At 39.1% G+C, this 21,033-nt stretch overlaps 1 protein-coding gene and 1 long non-coding RNA gene across 5 annotated transcripts in view; one reads left to right on the top strand and one right to left on the bottom strand.

The window, feature by feature from the left end:
• The window catches only part of bcam (basal cell adhesion molecule (Lutheran blood group)), a 65,956-nt gene that overhangs the window by 19,457 nt on the left and 25,466 nt on the right, over positions 1–21,033 (bottom strand). The gene's annotated exons all lie outside the window — the stretch shown is intronic.
• On the top strand, positions 7,269–20,823 carry LOC103477841 (uncharacterized). 2 transcript variants are annotated; one of them, XR_535703.2, is made up of 3 exons: positions 7,269–7,880; positions 18,574–18,695; positions 18,796–20,823. It is a non-coding gene; the product is annotated as an uncharacterized LOC103477841 (long non-coding RNA). The 2 variants fall into 2 exon arrangements; XR_535704.2 differs by having other exon boundaries at positions 18,574–18,672.

A 21,033-nucleotide genomic window follows, 5' to 3' on the forward strand; every position in this document is an offset into this window, starting at 1 on the left:
CAAAAACAAAAAAGTTGATCATACGTGTCATCCTGTTTACACAGACCTATTTAATACATTTGAATATTATTGAAAGGTTATTTTATTTCTGTAATTCAATTCACAAAGAAAGAAACATTATGTAAATTAATTACACACAGAATAAAGTTTTCTTGCATTTATTTTGCTAATATGATCATCTCTCTGATTACAGCTATTAAAGGCAAGATATTTAAGATTTAGGAAAAAAAAAACATGGTGGGAGTGTTGTGATGTCTGGAGCTGCTTTGTGACTTGCTGTAATTGATTGAACCTGGCATTCTGCTGTCTACATGAAAATCCTAAAGGGTAATATCGATAACTGGCCTTAAGCTTACATCTATTTGGGTAAGTAGCAGAACAATGTTCCAAAGCACACCATTAACTCTACATAGGAATGACTGGGCTTCTCCAAAACCTTCATTTAGTTTTTGTTTTTTTGGGTGTTTGGACCTCTGATTGAGATCCTGTGACATCAGTTCAAACAGGATATTCAGGCTGGAAAACCCTCCAAGAAATAAATGAACTCTTTAAAACAGGTGGGCAAATCTTCCTCCTTAGCTGCTTAAAAGATGACCTTCCCTGTTGTCAACACTTGAGATCTATTCCGCCCATGTTGACAATTATTTATAAGGCTAAAGAGCTAATTAAGTTAAGTCAGGCTGGTTTGAAAAGTTACAATTTCTTTTTCCCAAGGATTCCTTTGTTTGTTAAAAGATGAATTTCATTTCAGCTCTCCAAAAAATATTCTTTCAACACATCTGTTTGAAAACAATGCTGAACCTCAATAGCAAGAATGTAAGAGACAAAGAAAGACATACAGGTAAATCTTTCTGGTGGTAAGACAATGTCAGAAGGTGAAACATCTTTTAAGTATCTAATCATTCTTGAATCGGTTATGGAAACTGTATATTAGGACCACAGCTGTTCTTTAATGCAAGAGCAGCACATCCACATTGTTAAGGTACCCCAGGAGAAGCAGTGCAGCCCTTGGGACTGGTGTGCTCCCATTTCAACAGACATTAGGATGCACCCAGTGTCCCAGATTTCCATGCAAGACAATGCAGCTGAGGAACAAAATGGGCCTTGGCTACTTTCTCCAGGGACAGACAACTTATTCCCCAAGAAGACTGAATTACAATTCGAGCTGCTGAGAAACAGGATGGAGAGCTGGGGGAAGCAAAAGAGCTCAATTCCTGCAAACACAATGTGTAAGTTCCACATGTTTTCAATCAAAATGACAAAAAGCTGCAGGAAAAAGGCAGTACTACAAAGGGTTAATATATTTATCATGCTATATTTAATTAGAAATCTGTCGATAACCATGACCGGTCTTTGTCGTTCCCAATTTAGATGTGCAATTTCAGGGCTTGTCAATATTACTTATGTCAGACTTATTCAACACGTCGGGAAATAGACCAAAGTTTTTAAGAAGTCAGTCGTGTTTGTGATAAAATAAAGCATTGAACCAAAGTAGTTAATCCGAAACGCTTCAAAAACACCCTTATATATAAACTGAAGTTAATATTTAAACTGCAGGCATGCATATGGCTAATGAAATACACAGACCCAATATTCTGTATGATCACATAAATTAATCATACCATCAATTTCTAGACTACAAAATCCACCTCTGAATAATTTATTTGTTGTGAAAATCTGCCAAGAGTGGAGAGAATATAGACTTCTGGGAACCGTAGCGGCTTGACAGGCTAGTTTTATTAAGGAGGCAGAGAGACGGAGAAGGAGAGGATGAAAGGGAGTTTTTATAAAATGTCTGCAGAGAGATGAGAGGAGCTAAGTGATGGACGTCTCGTTATCAGTCTGAAGAATAGAAGGGAAGACACGGAGCATTAAAAAATTTGGGAGGAAATAACAGGGTGTGCTGTCAAAATGAAGTACTATTTTAGCTTTGAGTTGTTAGTGAGACACATTCCACTGTGGTCAGTCGCTGCGATTCACCACAACCCACAAACCACAGAGGGGTCAAAGACCAGTGAGGTGCTGACATTTGATAAAACGATCTCACGTCTCTGTCCAACATTTTACCCTCTCGCTTACTTTGCTCGGTTACTTTTTCACTTCCCTTGTCTCTATTTTTAATCTTGCTTCTCTTTTTTTCCCCCCACTCCTCCTCATAAAATTTTTCAATCTCAAGAGGACTGGTTTTACAAACTGATACTCATGGCCTATGTTTGTAAAGGGGGGAACGCCGCTAAAAGTATCCTCTACTTTTACGCCAAAACAAACAACAAAGCAGCCAAGCAAATGTACGGGAATGTTTGCGCAAATGAAGCACAGAGCTTTTCAACAGCACTTAAGGTTTAAGCGTCCCGCTGAGTGCTACATGGGAAAAACACACATTGTCGCACACAAAACATTAAAGTAAAAGACCTTTTGGCACATGTGCAGGATGTTTTACTCTTTACCAGGTGAGATACAGTAATTGGAGTTCTTTTAGATTTACAGTAATTATGGTACTAATAATTGCAACTTTTGCTAAAACTTTTTTAAGCTACAAGAAACTATGCTTGGGTGGTGAGACGCTGTAATCAGACCACCCAGGAAATCTAAAAGCAACACTGCTTTGCTTTGATTGCTGTTTTCAAACTCTGTTTTAACTGATGCAAATGTGGACAGATAAGTTCAAACTGTGCAATTGGGTTTGTGTTCATGTTCTGTATGAGTGCAGAATTATTTTTCTCTTCAGTGATAAAAGCAGGAAGAGCAGTACATTTGTATTAAAAAGTGTATTTTCATTTAAAAGTGTTTCACCAGATGTAGTGGGACATGCTGTCCTAGAATAAGCAGTGGAAGAGTCGCCTGTGGAAGCACAACACCTGCTACTTGACGTGTTTGCTGCAAGAAAACTTCCAGTTGGGTCTTCAGAGGTTAAAACTTTGCCACATTCCCAGTTTAGACATGATTAAACGTTAATGAGATTTGGGAAGTCTCAAACTTGATTAGAAATCATAATTCATGGCTTGTCAAAGCGCGAAAGCTAGAAACTTGTTGAACTATTTTCCCATATCTACCCGTATTACAGGTTTTGAAGTGACGTCTTCATCTAAAATCATCTAAAATCCAAAGTGGCAGATCAGAAATGGGACTGAACTCTGAAAAGTGCATTATCTAGTTGCAGCTGCATGAGAAAATGGTTCCAATTATAATCTTTAAAAAGGTTTGCAAATATGCTACAAATAACTAAAATGATTTAATTTAGAAGGCGACACACATTCTTTGACAATAAGTTGTAATACTTTATACTGCAGCTTACTTTAGATGGCTTAAAGACTGGATTTCAAATTCCAACCCTGAAAGCAAAGAATATTTTCAGTTTCCTCACTAGTGTTTGAGCCATCTGTTAGAACTCAGATTGGACAACCTTGTCCTGACCGCTTAGTATTTCTGACTGCCACTGATGTCACATGAGCAGAATACATTGAGAAAAATTAAAATAAATAAAGGTTTGTCAGAAAACCTTGAGCATTGATGCAATAAGGGGAAAGAAGACTCTTCTTGTAACAATAACGCACAAGAGTAAAAGGGAGATGTAGCCTTTTCCACAGCAAATGTGAAGCCTCTTCACTGATTATTTGAGGATGCAGATTAAAGATTCAAATCACATTGGCTGACAGTTGATTTTGAGCCATGCAAGTCACACTAAAGCAATCCTATTTCAACTCAGGAGGAAATACTGTAACATCTGTGTCTCATTCTTGCATCACACATTAAGAACATTTTTCAACCATCCATCCATCCATCCATTTTCTTGCACCCTTTTTCCCTCAGTGGGGTCGGGAGGGGTGCTGGTGCCCATATCCAGCCAACGTTTCGGGCGAGAGGCGGGGTACACCCTGGACAGGTCGCCAGTCTGTCGCAGGGCAACACAGAGACACACAGGACACACAACCATGCACACACACACTCATACCTAGGGGCAATTTGGAGAGGCCAATTAACCTGACAGTCATGTTTTTGGACTGTGGGAGGAAACCGGAGTACCCGGAGAAAACCCACCATGCACAGGGAGAACATGCAAACTCCATGCAGAAAGACCCCAGGCCGGGAATCGAACCCAGAACCTTCTTGCTGCAAGGCAACAGCTCTACCAACTGCGCCACTGTGCAGCCCCATTTTTCAACCACTGGTGCAAATTTGCCAAACATAATGTGTTTACAACCGATCCCCTCTCACTTCCACAACTGTTAAAGCCCCCCCCTTTTTTTATTTTACTTTTATTTTATAATGATGTAAAACTGTTATGAGTTGAAGCATTCGGTGAAAGACTGTTACCATAATTTACAGAACAAACAACCCACTGAGGACGATTAGGTGGCGCTGACGTCTGGTAGGACTCAATTAAAAGGCATAAAAGTCTAAATCAGCAGAGTCCATCTACATCACATCCTGCTTCTTCGGCCAAATTGCTGCTCACTGATTTTATTTTCTGTCTCCCTCTCAGACGTATCTTTTGGTGCAATTCGCAACACGCTGAGTCCGGAGTGATCAATCGGGCCACCGCTCTGTGTTTTATACACTCGGGGCAGCTGGACAGTCAGAGATGGGCAATTAAAGAATAATTAGGGAGTCTTCCATCCAATCTGAGCCTGGAGCAGCTTGTGGGTGTGTGCTGCAGTGTTTGTGTATTTACAGAAACAGGCTGATGGCTATCATATTGTGTGAGAGCGAGAAAAAGAAACAAGGAGGAGCAGTGGGGGCTACTGGAGCGTAGGGAGGGATGGGGGGGAACGGTGGCGGAGGGGCCTCGTTAGCTGATGCAGGCTAGATAATCGGATTTTGTTAAAGAGAGGGAAAGTGTGTGTGAGGTGTGTTTGAGCGGGTAGAAAGGCAGATGGGAACAATATGGTCAGATTGTGACCTGCACACATAAAACATAAACACACACACACCCTTACAGTACATCTATAATGCATGTGATATTTATGAGCATCCTAACTCCTTTAAAAAAGCTCTGGCTAAGTACGCTGTGTGAGGAAAAGCATCCAAAGTCTGCAGCAGAAGCAGAGAGGAGGAGACCCAGAGGGTTGTGTCAGTCCCACATCTACTGAAAAGTTAATGTGAAACGAACTTTAAAACCCTCCTGTCTGCCTCCTCTCTCTGCTGCATCTCTTTCTTTTTTCTCCTCTCTTTCTCTCTCTCTCTCACACACACACACACATGCACACACACCCACGCACACACGAAGAGAGAAAAGAGGGAGCCTCTCATTATGAAAAGAGCCAGCTGGAGCCTCTCGCTCTCTTGTCCTCTTTTTCTTTTGTTTTTGTCTCACCTACTGTCATATTCTGGACATCATACCGGGAGCCCTTTCTCTTTGGCATGCCTCCTTTTATCCCTGAATCTCAAAGAGCATCTTTTAATACCCAGTGCTCAAGTCTTTTATTTACAACAGAAGCTTAAGATTTGCAAGTTGGCGATATAATAAACCAAAGAAGAAAGAGGGACGGAGGGAGAGAAGAAAAGAAAAACACTGTGCTGTATGACAGTCAGCTATAACCAAAGTTTTTTAAGTCACCATATACTCTTTTTATATATATATTTATATATATAGCTATCTTGCTAATCCAAACACAGTTCTTGTAAAAAGTGATAGGTGATTGATGTAACTCAGAGAAGTGTTTACCTCTGCATAATACAGCTAGGGGTCCAAGAGAGGTGACTTAGACTTCAGACTGCATATATTACAGTGATGGATCATAAAACCCCACATCAACACTGCCACAGGAAGTGTACAGAAGATTATTCTGAGCCAAACATAGGGAAGTGCAGCACACACACAACGTGGCACCTGATGAACGATGAATGTCAGTGTGCGTGCGTGCGTGTGTGTGTGTGTGTGGGCGTGACGGGGTGCGTGTGTGTGTGTGCGTGCGTGTGTGGGGGTGAGTGTGCGTGTGTGGTCCAAAACTCAGACAGGATTAGTGGCTTTGAAAGTTGGCAAAGCAAACAGTGCTGGGAGACACAGCTTCAATGTCATGAAGGACTTAATCACCTACAGTATGAGGTAATGAGGCTCACAGCAAAAACACAGGCAACTTGCAGACATTTTCACATGATGTCAACCAGAAGCTTCAATGCATTTCATTGGGAAATTATGTGACAAATCAAAGCAAATACTACATAACTGTGAAGAAGAAGAACATTAAGACATGGTTTTCATATTCTGTTACAAATGAAACTGATGGAAGCTCCTTCATATTTGGCAAATCAATGTCAATATTTTGTTGAACAAAATTTCAAACTGTCAACTGTGGCCTGAATTTTGACTAGAGCGTTGCAACATTGGGTAATAATAGGTTAAGATTTTTGTTGCAACTTTGACGAAGAACTGGTTGCTTGAAAAATCTCTTTGGTTGAATAAGTAAAAAGTCTAAGAGTGCAAGTCTCTTTTGAGGTCTTTGCAATTGTTCATCAACTATTAATAGATGGAAAAATCATTCTAAATATACTGAAAGAGGTGCTGATCAGTCGAAAGCGTTGAATTCTGGAAGTTGCATCATGCTTTGCTGATTACCACATGCTGAAATCCACTCAGCTCTCTATGACATCGCAGCTGTTTCTTCTAGATTTCACTCAGTTTGCTGTGCTTTGCATTTTTTATCATGCTTCTTCCATGTTGTTCCAGCTATTCTCTTTTTTGGAATGCATATGTTGTATTTCTTACAGCTGTAAATAGCGTCCTTTCCTTTTCCATTTAAATAGATTTGCCTAATGAAAAATAATATTCGGAGGTGCACTCAGTTGGAACTGAGACGAAACACGTTCCTCTGGCTTATCTTTAAGCAAGAAAGCCTAGAATATTTTTGATTTGAAGCCATCAGGGGATGAAATTGATTGTAAGACTATCTATTTATTCTAACAAAGAAAGTAGCAGAAGAACAATGCAGTTTCACTTCCACAAACAAAACGCTAGCATCGCCTGTGTGGACAAAGTTTTTTAGCTAAGGATTAAGTCATCTTCCCCTCATCTGGCTAGCACTGACAATTTCCTGTAAATATTAAGGACTGGAGCAGATTCAAATCTTGTCTTTATGGGCCTCCTTCACTAAGTGCTCACATCAATCTGCTTGCCATGCCATATTGCAACAGTATGACAATACAGTTTGTTTAGGGAGTTTCATTTCTGCAGCCAAACTTGATCAATCTCAGACATTTTTCCCAAAGGTGGAGACATAATGGAGTAAAACAAATAGGAAAGTGTCCCTGTGGGTGTTCTCTAAGTAAATGCGGTGATTTTTCTTTAAGTTGCAAAAACACACAGCATCCCAAAGATGGTTGTTTACTGTATTTACAGATAAGAAAGAATAAAAAAGGAATTGTTATTATGTAGTGTGTAAGTATCCGGAAACAAATTAAAACTTTGTTAGTGATTTCCTCTTGAATCTCCTAAAGTTTGAGTGGGTGACAGTTTGAGACAGAAATAAGCATGGGTTTACACCACATGGCACAAACCCAGCATGTGAGCTGGGTCTGTGTGTGTGTGGGTCAGAGCCTTTCAGGGGCAGACTCCCTCTGTCAGGGTGGGACCTTGTAAGGCATGGAGTCCATCAACGCCTGAGTGATGAGGCAGGAACAGGTGCAGCGCTGGGGAACGGCAGCTGCTGCGAGCGCCAGACTCAATCGGCAAACCAACAATGAGGGCCACATAGAGAGCAGCATGGGAGAGAGTGAGAAACCACGAGTCACACAGATGACAGACAAGCAGTAAGACGGCAAGTAACATGGTTGGAAAAAAAAAAGTCAAACCGTTTGGAGAATAAGGCTTTTAGTGACCAAGGAGACAAAGACACAGCTCATGAAAACAAGCTAGACGTCTGGCCCCATGGAAGGGTGTGAAGGTAATTGCATCCTAACATGATGCATGCAGATATTGAGGGTTGTCAGTTCAATGTATTAAAAATAATCAAAAGTAATAATAATATTAATAGATTTCACTTTCCTTGAACATAGAAAGTACTTCTGATTGAGCTTTTTAAAGGACAAAGGAAATGAAGGAATCATCTATCAAAAAATGCTGTCACATGGTAAACATCAATTGCACCTTATACTTAGCTAAACAAAGTATAGTCATTAGTAGATGGCAGGTTGAATGTGTAGTCTGCTGAGGAAAACTAGGAAGGTTCTTTTTTTTCTGAAAGAAATAATGTAACTGATCAACTTCTGCGATCTGCCACCATGCTTGTTTGAACCTTAAACACACTGAAAACTCTGCTCCAACATACAAACCACCGGATTACTTGTATCCATTCATAACATTAACCTTGTGCTTTTTCTTTGTTTTACTTTTAGGTTTATTTATGTCTTTTCTGTCATTTCTACCCAGCAGGGATAGATTTTTTTTTTATCATATTGGCAATAAATGATCAACTGAATATGACTGTATTGTATTTTAAGTTGATTTGAACTGGGATCATTAGATCTGGCTCTAACTATATGACTTAATTTGATTTATATGAACTGAACTTATTTAAAATCAGTTGTAGCAGACTTAGATACTGTATAACTCAACATGATCTGGACCTGCTTGTCTTGTAAAGTACGCTGAGATTAAATTTGTTGTCATATAGATAAACTAATCTGACATGAACTTAATAGAGGAATATTAATGCTAAGCTTTAGCAACTCATTTGCATTCAATGTGCCAATTCACCAAAAGTATTAATAAGGAATATTAATGATTCATTTTTAGCTTTTCATTATGACTAAAACTACAAAATAAAATAATTCTAAAAGTGTCAAAGTGTAATTGATATTTCTTAAAATCATGTTTTACCAAATACCTGTAAAGAAAAATTACACTGAAAATTGTACCATCGACTGTAAGGAAAACAAGGAGAAAGAAAATGTAAAACTCAGGCCATCATAAAAGATGTTTGTTGATAAAAATAGTCATACATTTGTCAAAGACCATAAAAATGAAAATGTCAAGTCTGACCACTGATCTAATAAAATGTCCAATATCCTGAAGCACTTAGAGCCTCATCCAGTTCTTTACGTAGATTCCATACACAGTAAACAATAACATAAATTTCTCCATTTTGGCAGACAATTACAGTAACTATGGCTACAGTTTCTCAGCTGTTTTCTATGCGTTTTATACAGAAGCCCTTTGCAAACCTTCCTCATAACAGATTCATGCACAGCTGAGACCAAATTATCTCATATAACCAGATACTAAACACTTTATGAAAGGGTACAACTTTGTTTTTACAATGTTTGACACTAAATCTGAGTTTATTTTCTTTTCCATCTAAATTAGGACAACTAAACTATTTCAGCTGGCTAAATGTCAGAAATATTTGGTAAAACTAACATTCATTTTCCAAAACAGCATCAGAAGTTTACACTGACATTACTTTAAGAAAGGTAAGATTATGAAGTCATGTAAACTTCTGATGAGTTAATTGCCAACATTCATTAATGTGACACAATATTGTAATTTGATTTGCTCCACATCGATTTACAGGGCATTTCTATCAAATGCTACAAAACTATACGTAAACTTCTACAGCTTAGAAAAGTAACAATACTTGTCTAAACATTTATGTTGTTATTCTGAAATTTAGCAAATATAAATAATTTGTGGAAGTCTTAACTGAACATAAAACATCAACAAAAAACTTTTATACTGATTTCATGTCAAACTGCAAGAAAAAAAAGTTATGAATCTTGTTATGATGGTTGTAAATATAATTTTAATTTGATGTTTTATGGTAAACTGTAATTTAGGACGATGTGTACAATTCCCTGCTTCTTCTCCAAAAACAGAAAATTGAAGTTCTGAATCTTAAGACTCTCTGAACATCCAGTAAATCCGTATAAACTTGTTCACTCAAACACCCACGGATTAACTAAAGTGATCATCAGAACCCTTGTGGAGACGAAAACTTTTTTTTTTTTTTGAAGATCTTGGCTAAGTAGAGCATTGACAGCAGCACTCTAAAGTCCCAATTACAGCAATCTGAAATTCAGCTTCAGATTTATGAATCTTATCTGATCCCCACAGGCCCTTTAAAAGCCTCTCTTCTCATAACTTTGACTGGATGGCAGAGATTTAATGTCCGTCATAGACGATATCTGGGCCTCTAATTGGAGTCAAACAGGATTACATGTTTAGTTCTCGCATGTCGAATAGAGGTACCCTCATTTTCAGTGGATTTCCTGTATTTTATGAGGGCGAAGTGTCATATCCGTATGTCTTCAGAAGGAGGATTGTTGATTAAAGGTGCAATACAAGGATACCAGCTATTATTCTGATGCCACCTGCTAACCCCCCCACAATTACAGGATAAATGACGGTCTGCTCGTCTTCCTGTCTCTGCTTGTACCGACGCTGCTTCAAGTAAAAATAAAATTCACACCTGGGACCCTGCAGTAACACACAAATTCACAGTTATACCTGAAGGCCATCAGACTTTGTATCATGTTTTCTTTTAGCATATTGATATTTGAATAAGTTAAAAAGTGATGTCTTCACAAACACAGAAGATAAAACCTGATATGCCTCAAGATTCAATCCCATATAAGTTAAGGCTTCGGTATCCTTTTAATGTTAGGGTTTAATGTTAACTTAATTTGTCTATTCTCTTAGGCTGCACTTTTATAGCTCTTAGATCAATCCCCTTGGTTAAAATCTGTTTCATCTTCTGTGTCTGAAGTGCAAAACACACTTTCAATGGCACCAATTTGATTAACACTTAAAACACGTTTCACTTTATGTGGATTTAGAGGTCGAGCTTCCTTTTAAACAAGTGAAATGAGATGAAAGGATGGGGCAGAATGGAGCAGGATGGGGAGAACACAGACATTAGTTTGGAAGGTCGGATCTTCTCGGGGACTTGATGTTGACGTAATGCAGCTGAGTCAAACACAAGCCAATTTGCAATGGGCTGAGATTGCATCAGTCGTCTCCCCCTACTGCCATAAGGCTCCACGACTTTCACATCTGCATCAATGCTGTAAAGCAGGGCGAAAAGGCAATGCAGTGTTTAATGACTCTGCAAATGAGTGAACAGCAGTACCCCCCCATATGGTACCATAAGGCAAGAAGATTTTAAAATATTCCCTGTAGCTCAGTAAATCTGATCAGATGCGATTTCACATGTCTGCAATTTTAGGGGTTTTTCCCAAAAAATTTGGTGACTTCACTTTGACAAACAGATGTACAAAAACAATGACATGAGGCTACAGAAGTAGTAATAACCACCCCAAAAAAAACCCAGCAACAACGATCGTGTGCACTGATGACTGAAATATGACCTGACTGTCTATTCATCGTACCAAAGGTAGTTCAGTGATACACCGGCCCCAAAGAGGCTCAGTGGTGAACAAGTGAAGCGAAGGCTGACCAATGGTCCAGTGTAGCTCACATTGCTGAGGAACCTCATTGTCAGATTAAACAGTTCATAACAGTTTATGAAATATGAGGCTACATAGCCACGGACTAATCAAGGTGCCCTATGTTGACCCTTGTTTAGTGACGACATGCCAACAAAAAGTATGAGCACAATAAATGGAGCATGTAGAAAGGAGGAAGGTGTCCTGGTCTAACGAATCATGTTTTCACTTCAAACAGGTTTCTGCCACGTGAGGCTCCAGAGCTAACTGGATTTTGACAACATTTTTTAACAAAGTTATGGTAACAAAGGTTTTCAGGTTTCAACAGTTTTTAATTCATGGAATGGATCCATTTGATTTCTGCAACAAAACGGCACAGAAAGTAACACTAGTATTTTTTTAGATGTATTTTTCTTATCAGGTTTGAAACAAGTGTATGTGGTCTTTTTTTTTTACATCCCACAGAAGGAGTTTTTATCTCTTCTCTTTTTGCAACATTTTTACAATGTTGTTTTATTTAAAAATCCAAATATATTTTAAAAATAGCAAATTTGGTAGAATTTGCTATATTTATAAATATAAATTTGCTATATTTTTTTTCAAATTTTTTAGGTATTAACTTGGGATCCAAATTTTCCAGATGTCAATCCAGTCATGCATTCGTGTAGAAATTTAGAATCGCCAAGGTTTTCACTACTTCCAGGTCCAAAATAAATATGGCTGCCTGTGGCAAACAGGGTTCTTAGTTTTAGTCATAAAGTTGTGCTGTCGGTTTGAATTTTACTAACTTGGTAACACAATGATGTATGACCTCTATTAGTGAGAATGTTGTTGCAGTGTTGCAAGGTAAGACATGCCATCACTAGACTGGTCATGCAAATAGTCCTCGTTTTCCAAATCGAACCTGAAATACTGTGGAGCTCAGTAAAACGTCATTCCCAGATCTCTGACTTCAGTGACATGATTTAGGAGTGTGGGTTTTGTTTCCTGTAGGCAGTAGGGATTGGCACTGGGTCTGCACTGCAGTAGAGGGCAAAGAGGTAAGATCACAGCGTGTGTCACTGTGACAGATAAATCACAGCTTTACGACTTGTGCGCTGTATCATCTCATGGTGGTTTAGGAGCTCAAGACAAACAGTGTGAAGTGGGCTACAAGGTCGGCCCGTCACGCACCCTTTTGTCCACTGAGAAATTCCCCCTCATCAGTCTTGCTGCCCTGGCAACGGGGTGAGAAGTCAACTCCATTCAAACAGAAGAGTTTGGAGCGACGCCGTAAATAAGAGGATTTGTACGTGCGTGGGAGAGGGAGTGTTTGCCCTCTTCGGACATAAGCGTGCAAGTGGGAAGGGGAAAGTCTGGACAAGGAGAGATGGGAGACAGGGAGAAAGAGTCCACAAGAAGAAGATAAATCTGCCTGCTGACACTGCAGCCTACTGTCCTCCCTGGAGCAAGCAACAGTTGTAAAAGAAAAAATAAAACAAAAGAAATAGACTCAAGTAAGAGATTAAAAATAGAGAGAAGAATGTATGAGTCTGGGGGAATTTTAGTGCCGTGTCAGCACTCCTGGAAAGGTTGCTTTGATATATCGCCTTAGTGAAAGAGCAAAGTGTCCTTCATCATTTGAATTAGCTATGTAAAACCCCGCTCATCTCTCACACTGGATTTCTAAGTCATTCATAATGCTAATACATTTCAGTTAATGCAATCTGCACGCACTGACTGACTCCATTTATAGTGACTAATTTTTTCCAAAAGGCAGAGGGAGAAAAGATACACTCACCAGTTACTTAGTTAAGTACACTTATTCAATTGCTCATGCTCAAATAGTGAATCAGTCACTCATATGACAGTAACTTCAGTAATTCAAGTCTAATGAACATAGTAAACATAGTTATCTGAAGTTGAAACAGAGGATCAGAATGAGGACCGAGGGAGATTTAAGTGACTTTAAATGCGTCGTGGCTGTTGGTGCAAAATGAGCTCATCTGACTACATCAGGAACTGCTGATCTGCTGGGATGTTTGCACACAAGCATCCATCAGGTTTACAGAGAATTGCCTGAAAAAGAAAAAGTATCCAACGAGCAGCAGTTGTGTTTGATGAAAATAGTCTTCTTGATGTCAGAAGTCTGAGAAGACTATAAGATTATAGAAAATAGCTCAAATAATCACTTTTCGTAAGAAGAAGATACAAGATGCATAATCCACATATCTTGCGACTGTTACAATCTGTGTTTTCTGTGTAGTTAGTTTTGAAGTTTTTCTGTGTTTTAGTTCTGTGTCCCCCATGAGTCTCTGTGATGTCCTGTCCTCCCTGTTGGCTTCCCAGGTTTGTCTAGTTACCTGATTACCCGCCCTGTGTATTTAAACCCACCTGTTGTCTTTGTCTCTTCTCGGGTTCTCATCTACTGTCGTCTAATGTCAGTTGTTGTTTCACGTCTCTCCAGTAGAACTGTTAAGTCCTGGTTTGCTTAGCTCTTGTTTTTCAGTCTTCAGTTATCAGTTGCTACCTGTATTTAGCTGTTTGCTAAACTCTCTGCTGTGCCGCCTGTTCTGGACTGTTTTGAGCTTCTTTCATTAAATTCGTCATCATCTTCATGATGGGTCTCCGCGTTCATCCTCACCACTCTCCAACCACCACTTTATGACAAGTTGCGTGAATTACCTTAAAACGAATCGGATGGACAACAGCTGCAGGAAACCACTTCTGTCAGCTAAAATAAACTGAAGCTCCAATGTGCATGTGGTCTCCAAAACTAGACAATGACAGAAACAATTAAAAGTTTCCTGGCGTGATGAGTATTGATTTGAGTCGTGACATTCAGCAAGAAAGCGTAGATTCCTCTTAACCATTGCTTTCAGTACAGACGACAGCAGTGCTCTGGTGTGGAGGATATTTTCATGATACACTCCAGGCTGCATAGAACTGACAACCCAATGATCTCCACTGTCACTCAGTCTCAGTCCATGCCTCTTTAACATGTGGTTCAAAATGAGATTAACATTTTAAATTTGCAACCAAACAATCTGATGAAATGAAGACAATATGAAGCGAAATTAAAACAAGGAATGATTCACGTTGTTGTTTTTGTGCCTCTGCAAATTATGGCGAAAGGGAGTGCAACCCAGTGTGATGAAGGTGTACCTAATAAAGTGGCTGGTGACTGCATGCATGTGAATAATATGCAAGAATGGATTAAAATATAAACTAGAATTTTATAAGTCTGTAAATCAAAGTGAACCAAACATAAAGCATCTCCAATTACAGCAAACCATCTAGTCTTGGCTGGCTTTCATTTTTAGGGAGAATTCAATTTGGAAAAAGATTGAACAGGACGAAAAAGTGTGTCTGTGTGTGTGTCCTGACCGACCTAGAAAGAACCCAATCAGTGGATGTCACTAAAGGGGCAGAGATGAGAAAACGTGTTAATATTTAATGTTTTGGGGGCCCCAGAATCAGGGCCTCCTCTCTCTTTTGCCGCAGGCCCTCCAATTACCATATTCTGTCCTGTACTACCCACACTATCTCTTTCTCGCTATTACTCTCCTTCCCTGAAACGCATCCACAAGCAAAAAAGGATGAGAAAGGACCAAGGAATGGAGAGGATGAAAAGAAAAAAAATGACAGGAATAGTTTGTTGAACAAGGTTTTTTTTTAGAGACCAAGGTAAGGTAGCCAGAAGGTTTCGCAAGACTGCAAACATATGCAGAAGAGAAATGAGAAAACGAAACTGAAACAAACAATAAGGAGGAAGATGAAGTGAGAGAATAAGAGAGTCCCCTGTGCGTTTTCAATTCCACTCTGCCTCTATCCATTTATCAAAGTAAATGACTTGCCTTAATGGGCCACAATAATATGCAGTGTTTGGCAGAGGTAATCTGCTTGCATATGTTGCCGCTAATCTTGCTGGTGCCTATAATGGGCTGTCCTAATGAGTTGCATTCAGTGATGGAAGTGGTGGAAAACACTATAAATTGCCCACAGGACCAAAATAAAAGGTAAGACAGCAAAGGGAAGATGATAGAGGAAGGAATTGCAAATCAAAAGGAGAAAACTGGTTTATTTATCTCTCACATTTTGAGAAAAATGTCAACAACTCTCCTAGCCATTAAGTATGTTGTTCTTTCATTGAATAATGTTAAAAATCAGTGAAACTATTAAAATAACTGCTGTTATGCATAGATATATAAATATATATGTATATTCTCAAGTTATCTGCATATAATTGGAATTATTACTGCCAATTTATGTTTTCTGTTTTTCTTCTTTCTAGAGACTGTACCCCTGGTCTAGTATTTTTATGTCTAGTTGGGTCTTTTTCATGGAAGAAGCCATGACAAACACAGCAATGGGTGCAATTTCTACCTTTATTTTCCCCATTAATATTAACCCTGGTTTAGTGACTCTGTGTTTAGATGGATCTCTTTTCTGGTAAGAGACATTGGTGAAGGTAATACTCTCACTCACTTTACAGTGCTTTTTTCCTGTATGTGATTTTAGTCCTCTCAACCTTGAGTCACTCCCTGCAGACGGTCACTGATGCTAATAAATCCGACTTTTTCTTGTCAAAAATTATGATTTTTTTTTTCTCCACTGCAGATGCAGGTTTGTTCAGGGTGTTAAACTGATACGAGTCAAGAACTAAAAGCCATCAGCTACATTTATTAAATGATCAACTGAACTCGACTGCATTGCACAATAATTAAAATGCATTTAGACTGTCCAATTTGATCCAAATCTGGCTACATGATTATGATTGTATTGTGTTACAGTTATTATTTGTATTCAATTAAGTTTACATTTGGACTGAAATGGATTATACATGACCACATAAGAGTTACATTTGAACCTATTTCAAAGTTTTTTAAGGCAATGTTTTGAATTTATTTTTGTGGTAGAAGTACAGGGGTTTTATTTTATACTGGATAAAACTGTACTCACTGCTAGTTCCAGTATTTTTCTTCTAAAAATGAATGGTACTTTCTAATGCCTAGTTTCCACTGAGTTTGTGCAGTGTGCTATTTTATGATACAACAAATTCAGGAAAATGTTTACATTGGGTTTATCTGGAGTTCAACCCAAATGGCTAATGTTGCGTCATTCTAGTGCAATGATAAACATGACGCACTTGTATGTCTAGTGTTTGCTGCAAGCTGTGACGTTCTCCTATCCCACATCCAATGGACTGTGTTGTGTAACACCAATAGATTTACACTAACCTTACTGTGCAGTTGTCTTAGGGACCTACAACTGAATTCGGCCCATCAATGTTGTGAAACTGGTCAGTTGTATGGGCCGTTTTACAATAGAAACATACAAAATATCACATCAAAATGCACCGCCCCTGTCTAACCTCTCAGTTTGAAATGAGGCATAAGCCTTGGTGGTTAATGCTTTTACTGTGTAAGCCTTAATGCTTCTATTTACTGTGGAGTAGTTTAAATTCAGTTTGTGAGATGTTCTGAAAGGTCAATGTTTCTGCGATTTTACGTTTTGATTAAATGGATCACAAAAGGAAAGGAGCTGCAATTCTCAAATATTTCTAGAATAAAAACATTTGAGTACATCTATAAAGGTTAGTGTCTTCAATATTGAAAACCTTTTATTTTGGGATGATTTCATAGACGAGTAGCTGGAGTGCAGAGACAGGAAGGAAAATGTTCTGAGGTAAAATAATCTTCAGTCATATTGTCCTTAACAGCATCTAAGTGTATTAGTTTCCATTTCTCTACTGCCCAGAATTGGACAACCATCTGTTCCTTACTATAATTTCAGTGATTACCTTTCTCTAAAATTGGAAACATTCAGTAAACATCAAAATATGCATTCATTTCTCATGCAGATTTTGTGTTTTTTGAAATGAATTAGAACAAACTGGGTTTACAATCTGACAGGATTTATTTTTTTTTGGGAAACTCACTTGAACATTCATCACAGTCCAATTTCCCACATAATCATCTCCACCAGTCAAAATGAGAACTGACACTGCAGCTTGAAGCTTGGTTAAGAGTTTGGCAGTTTTATTATTAACTGATTAGACGCAGCTAAGCATCTCCATCCTGACATCATCTATCCGCAGAGCATTACAGCCTCCAATGTGGTTTCAGTGGTAACTATGTGGAGTTTAGAACCAAAGCTACAAAGCTACACTGGTGGTGCAAATTTATAGATTCAACAAGTCTTCGTTAACAAACTACTTTGCCAGGAGGCATTGTGATTCAACTTTGCAATGTTGTCAATCATAATATGAGGTTGAATTTGATATTGAGTGTAAAGCAAGACATTTAAAGATTTTTTTTTTAAATACATTAAAGCCCAGGTTCAGGCTCTGCAACAGCATATGAATGCAAACCACACAAACAAAAAACCTCAAATAAAAAACTTTAATGGGTTTTGGATGCAGTTTGCAAAGATTGGGTTTAATTTGCATTCCTGTTTCCCTTTATTTCCCCTTCTCTGACTTTATACGGCCAGTTGGTATACAACCTCAGCATATATAAAAAAAACTGATTTGCGCTCAAAGTATAGACAGAACCCTGAAGTCAGGAAGGATAAAAAGGATAGCAGAGCTGACTTAATAGAAATGAGTGGGTAGACATTACAGCTAATCTCACTAAAAGGGTTAGGACAAAGTGCTGCTGCCTCTGCTGTCGCTCTCGCTTCCCCAATAGATCTATCCTTGAATCAATTCATTCTGCAAGCCATTTCCAAACATGCTGTGCAGATAAATACTCTGCATTAAAATAGCTCTTTAGTCCATTTGATGTAATAAAAACCAACTCCATTAGCGGATGTCCATATGTGAGTGTGTTTCCAAAAATATCACAGGACAAGTTGTGTTAGGTAGAAAATAAAAAAATAAATTAAAAAAAGACAGACACTGTGATAGAGAAAGTGAGATTTGCGATAGGCAGTAGAGTGAGGAAATGGACAAGGTGCATTACGTGTTTCTCTGTAGGTCAAATATCACCGGCTGTGCTGCCAAATCTCAGTGTATTTTAATACTGATGAGACTGGAGATGAATATCTGAGGGTATATTTACAGTAACCTATTTACCAGCTCATGCTGCTCCAACTCCAAACAGCTAAAATACACATACAAACATACACATCTGCTTTTCACCTCTCAACATCTCTTTCTCAACTATAGCCTCCATCTGTCATCTTTTCTTTCTTTCTTTTTTTTTTTCCCAGCTCTCACCTCTTGCTGAATTGTAGCGCCGAAGTGTTTGGTTGGTCTGACAAAGGGGTCTCTCCCTGCATGGATGGGTTACACAAACAATGTGAGATGAGGTAAACATAGTGAGGGCCTATAGGTAAATAACAAAAATGTTTTCTGGCTTTCTAACCATCTCTCAGGGAGCAATATGACAGAATTGTAAAGATGACTGCTTCCTGCTTCTTCTCATTCTGCAGGTCATCAATCATGTTTACATGGGATGAAGGTGTAACAATTCATCAGCGCTGGTTTCATAAGACAGGACAAAGTAGCTGATGGTGAAAATGACTAAGTTGTGATTGTTATCACGTAAACACAGACTAAGTTGTGGCTGTAAGCTTAAGATTAAAATAATATATGACATGTTCAGCACTGTACTGCAACAGGAAATTGCTTTAAGACCTGCAGGTGTGTTTAAATAAACTAGATAACTAAAACAAAGTGAAAACAGAAGAGAAATAATAAGACAAATAGTCATGCCAGTTGACATGCCAATTTCTTCCAAATGAAAAGCAGGAGGAGGATCTGATGACTTCCTGTCCTGTCTCATACATATCAACATTTAAGCAACATTTAAGCATCACCAAACCAGATAAACATCCATTCAAAAAGGGAAATTCACACAGATTAATTCCTCGAAATGATATATCTCACTTTTATAGTGTAGAAATAAACGCTTTTATAGAAATAAAAACTCTTATTGTGTTTATTTCTGTTAATTTTGATTGCCATGGCTTCCCACTAATGGAAAGACTGCGAGCGTTTGCAGTCTACCTTCTACTGAGGGTATCACAGGTAAAAAAAAAACTGCCAACTGCCCCAAAGTTTTATATGTTCTAATATTCAGTTCTTCTTTTTGGTTTTCAGTTTTACTATGATCTATAATCTTTCCAAAGGCCAATTTGAAGCTTATTTTCACGAACAAGACTAAAAATTATCCTATTTAGTATAATTCTACCCACCTTGGCCCTAATTACAATTGCAGCTCTGCTCCAGATTGTATGTATTTTCCATAAATCATTTTGACTCTACTTCAGTTAGAATTGCTCTGTCTGCATTTTCTGTATCCGTTGCATCCTCTTCCAGGATCTCTCTCCTCCCCTTGCTTGTCTCTCATTCACTGTCTGTTGCAGTGCTGAGTAGCACTCTGCCCATCTCATTTAGAAGCAGCCCTCCCTTCTCGTCTAATGAGGCTTCAGCTTGGCAGAAAAGGGAGAAAAGGCAGAGAGAGGAAACCCATTTCCACTTCTTCGGCTGACAGCAGTTCCCTCTTGAGTTTCTTTTCTAATACCCACATGGGATTATGTTAGAGAGCTGGAATAGGGGGAAAATGGTGGAACAAATGGATATCCACTCTTCCCCATTAGCCTCCATTATCTGGAAGCATCATTTCATAACTAGTGACTAACAAGGCCGCAGTGGATGTGCCTGTGCCAGTGTTGTAGGTTCAATTGTGCGCCTCAGTTGGACCAGGATACACAAATCTGGTGCGGACAGCTCAGAAACCAGAGTGAATTGCCCTTCTTTGTGCCCAAGCTGAAATGCGAGAGCGCTTGCTGAATAAAGAGGGTCTTATAAGGGGGTGAGGGTCCTCCTTAGGGGCCCAGTCAGTCGGGCATGACAAGCCAGTGCCGCTGTAATGAGATAACAGGCCACTGGTGTACGCCTTGATTCATTCCTCCTTTCTTTTCTTTCTCTACATCCCTTATCCTTTTGCTGTTTTCTTATCCACCCATTGCTCTATTTTTTCAAAACAGGCCATCATGCTCAGCAGGCTGGTAAAGCCTGTGTGTAAGGGACAGATAGAGGGATAAAGAGGAATGGGTAAACCCAGTGGCAGGGAGATAGGGTGAAGGGGAAAGACAAGGGCACAGGGGTGTGAAAGTTAGAGCTTGAGAAGGAGCATGCCCCTTTGTGTGTGTGCATTTCTGGAAATATACCCGAGCAAATGATAAGAGCTCGGAAATCTTAAATTCAAAGAAGGGAGATAGGTGTAATCAAGAGACAGACATATGACGGGTATGCAGTCACCAGCTCTGTGAAGGCTGAGCAAAGCCAACCTTCAATCCTCAGACATCAGAGATTTACCACTGTACCAGCCCCCCAGCCCCCCAGCCCTCACATCTCTCCCCTCACCCTCAACTCTCCCTGCCTTGCCCAAGCAGACCTTTACGGTGTTAACAGTGGCAACACTCGGTGGGAGGTAGAGAGATACTGGAAATCCCCGTTCGACACTGAACCTGTTCACTGTGTGCTAGAAATATGGCTTTCAGCTTTTGACACCACCTACAGTGGCTTGAAAGTTTTCAGATTGTATCGCAGTACAACCACATGAGTTAATGTGTAGCATATTAAGATTAATTATGATAGACTTTTCCTAAAGAGTGCAACAAAACTGGCCCACCTATGAAAAGCTGTATGTGGAAAAAAACTGC

The sequence above is a fragment of the Poecilia reticulata genome, chromosome 16 (genome assembly GCF_904066995.2).
Source record: "Poecilia reticulata chromosome 16, P_reticulata-male-v2, whole genome shotgun sequence".
Lineage (NCBI taxonomy): Eukaryota > Metazoa > Chordata > Actinopteri > Cyprinodontiformes > Poeciliidae > Poecilia > Poecilia reticulata.